Consider the following 4,066-nt stretch of genomic DNA (forward strand, 5'->3'; position numbering starts at 1 on the left):
GCCAATCACAATGCACTGGGTCAGCTGGCCAATCAGAGCAGACTGCGCTTGTCAAAGGAGGGACTTTGTAGAAAACGAGTGTTTGAGAGAGGCGGGGCATAGAGGACCTACAATAATGTACAGTATTTGAAAAAGAATGTGTTTTTTGAACATTAAAGCATGTCAACATATTCTGTTACACCAAATAGTGATCTTTAAAATAGCATCATATGACCCCTTTAAAAAGTAGTAGGCAAATCCAAGAAAAGCATTCAAACACGTTTTTGTTTATTTCGCCCCATTCCCGAGCAGTCTGGCTCAGTTAAAGAGAAATCAAGGTAGGACCCACTGAAAGCAAGAGTTGTGCCAGGCGTCTTGAAGAACCTTCACATGAAAAGCGTCCCGAATCCTCCCGCCACAGCCCGTGCACCCGCGCTCCGTCACATCTGTCAATCACAAATCATGTTTGTTTACATGGGAAGCCCCAGACATTTAACTTTCAATTCGACCCATTTTATTTTTAAACTTGAAGTTTCACATTACGTAATCTCGCGCTGCTGTGCCTTTACATTTAATCAATTTGGGCATTTAAACCTCATCTAAATGCAATGGATTTTATCAAACTAACTCTGCTTTAAAAAAAAATCTGTCTCCAGAACTTTCTACAATGAAAAACAGGTTACAGCTGCGGTCCATTTTAACGGGTTATTTACTTCTTGTGAGATCACAAGCCAGTACAAAACACTTCTAAACGATTATTAAAGAAAACATTCGAATTAATTAGAAATATACGAAACATTCAAATTCAGATAACGTTGTTGTTTATCGGGAAACGCCAAATACACATACAACGAGCGATTCTACTTGTTCGTTTCTGAACTGTGACAGACTTAACATAAAGAACTGGTAAGTTTTAAAGGAGCTCAAGTAAACATTTACTGGACGACGGGTAAAAATCGTTCGCGCAATCCTCACCTTCTCGTTCGTCCATGTCCTCCTCGATCTGATTTAATTACGCTTGTACATGCTGGTCCAGGGAAGTCTAAAGTTCACACGCTGCACAGCGAAGATGCTCCTTTTCTGGTCCATGTGTAAGACCCACCGAGTAAACCCAGCTGAAAACTGAGGAGGAAACAACGTTGCGTCCAGTTTCCGAGCAAGTTCAAAGTTTCTCGGGCTCCCGTCCGTCCGACCAGATGACGTCATAACACAGAAATGTACGGAGACCGGAAGGGGTCAAAAAACAGCATCACCTGAAACAGGAGCGTTTGCGGCAGACTGCGCGACAAATCCGGACCGCGTCCAGCGATACCGCAGCGACATCTGTCGCTGATGAAACGAAGCGTATGCACTGATTTGCTCTGTTCCACATTCTTTGCTATATGTTTTAGTACTTTATTCAGTGTACAATGACGAAACACAAACACTCATTAAAAGAAGTGTTTATTCGCCGACAATTTAAAGTTAATATGATCTAAAATATACACTGTGGCAAAAAAAAAAAAAAAAAAGTATCTGGACACACCCTTCTAATTAACAGGTTTGTCTATTCCAGTGGTTCCCAACCCTGGTCCTTGAGGCACGCCAACACTGCACATTTTGCATGTCTCCTTTCTCTGATGCACCAGGTCTTGGAGTCTCTGCTAATGAGATGATGACCTGAATCAGGTGTGTTTGATTAAGGAGACATGCAAACCGTGCAGTGTTGGGGTGCCTCCAGGACCAGGGTTGGGAACCACTGGTCTATTCCACTAATATCTAGTACAGGGGTGGCGAACGTCAGTCCTGGAGAGCCGCAGCCCTGCAGAGTTTTGCTTCAACCCTAATCAAACACACCTGAACAAGCTAATCAAGGTCTGAAGGGTTACTAGAAAGCTACAGGCAGGTGAGGTTTAATTAGGGTTGGAGCTGAACTCTGCAGGGCTGCGGCTCTCCCGGACCGGAGTTCGCCACCGCTGATCTAGTACAAATGTTACAATGACACTCTAGATCAGTGGTTCCCAACCCTGGTCCTTGAGGCACCCCCACACTGCACATTTTGCATGTCTCCTTTCTCTGACGCACCAGGTCTTGAAGTCTCTACTAATGAGCTGATGACCTGAATCAGGTGTGTTTGATTAAGCAGACATGCAAAAACGTGCAGTGTTGGGGTGCCTCCAGGACCAGGGTTGGGGATCACTGCTCTAGAGAATGTCCATTTTTAACTTTGTGGCAGCATTTTCTCTATTCCAGCATGACATTGTCACTGTGCACATTTTTGATCTGCTTTTATCATGCACATAGCAAAACGCATGTCAGCTGTACTAAATGGCTGGTTTCCACTGACGTAAAGGTCTTTTTTATGATCTCGATGCAGAACAATAGTAAAGTTGTTAGGACATCTTTACTGTTTAAAAAGATAGTTGATGTATTAGATGTATGATTGTTTTTTTTATATAAAAGTTTTTCAGTTTGATTTCATTGTTTCATTAGTTTGTATACTCTTTTATGACTTTGTGTACTCCCCGATTGTTAAAAATGTCACTGTGCACAAGTGAAAGTCCCTAAAGGTATAGTCCACCGAAAAATACAAATTCTGTCATCCTTCGCTCACCCTTGTGTCTTTCCAAACCTGTGTGACTTTTTTTCTGTGTAACACAAAATAAGATATTTTAAGTCGGTAACAATACCACTTCTGTTCCCATTGATTTTCACTGTATGGACAAAAAATTCAAAGGAAGTCAATGGTCAGAGGAAGTCCTTATAGAAATGCTTCACTGGAACTGCTGTGGACCTGTGCAGGCCCTGTGCAATTTTTTCCACTCCATGTTATTGTATGGTGTAGTATTAAAATGTATTTTCACAGGAATTACTGTAATACCCAAACCTGCTAGTTAGAAAGGGGTGTCAACATACGTTTGCCATACTGTGTATTAAAACTCCTATAGCACCATTTGTGATTTCTCAGATTGCAACAATCAGGGAAACCTTTGGAGTATCTTTTCTCAGTCAAAAAGAAAAGGATGGATTTGAGGCACTTAAAGAGACATATTATGGTACATATGAAGTACACAATAGAATAGGAAAGGGATTGGCCAGTGTGGCAGTCTGAGAATCATCCAATGATGCCTTGAGTATCTTTTCATTGTTAAAGTGTAGACTATTCAAATTCTCAAACCACTGGTTATAAATGTTCAAAGTTATGGAAATTCATATTTACATTTGTTTATCCTTTTGACTGCGCTCTACTTCCATCTTCAACATCCATTTCTTAAAACCGCCCAACAGTCTTCAAACATTTCTGATGAAACTACAAGTTCTTGCATTCCAACTACTCAGTCGCTCTGTAGTAATTTACATTTTAGTGACAGAATCTAAAAAAATACATAAATGTAAGATCTGCTTACGTTATGTACAATATCTGAAACCATCTTTTCTCATATAACTCATTTAAGTTCTTGTATTTTTTTATCTGGACCATATTATAGAAACAGTCGAGGGAGCTCATGTAATGATCCAGAACTGGATAGCTTTACTTTTCCTGTTCTCTTATTATCCTTAAAATAGCTTTAACTATTTTGAACGAAGACTGAAACCTTGTATACCCTTACCAAAAAGTAGTATACTTCAAGTTTATTTTATTAAGTATACTTAAGTAAAGTTCAGGTATATTTTTAAGAATACTTTATGTAGTAAGTATACAAATATCAGTGTAGGCTACTAGTAGTATACTTGTAAGTGTACAAGGCCTTGTAAAGGCCCACTTTTTGAACAAAAAGCTGAAAGAAAAACTATGAATTGGATTCAGAATGATAATCAAAACGTAGTTAGAGTCGGTCATTATTACCTCTTCATTGGTCGACATATTATTCCATAACGTTACACAGTTTTGATGCTGTTTTATGTCTGATGCTAGTGTTAAATTACATATGGAAGCGTCTGTTGTTTTGGTTTCTTCTTCACGTGTGTTTTTTGGAAATTCTGTACAGAAGATGTGTACTAGCGCCCCCTACCATATAACAATGAAAACACGGATTCTAGGTGCACAAGTATACAGTAGCTCAAATATATTTAGACTTTTTCTAAGTATAAGTCAAGTATACTTAAA

Source organism: Sinocyclocheilus grahami, unplaced genomic scaffold (genome assembly GCF_001515645.1).
Source record: "Sinocyclocheilus grahami isolate Dianchi unplaced genomic scaffold, SAMN03320097.WGS_v1.1 scaffold230.1, whole genome shotgun sequence".
Lineage (NCBI taxonomy): Eukaryota > Metazoa > Chordata > Actinopteri > Cypriniformes > Cyprinidae > Sinocyclocheilus > Sinocyclocheilus grahami.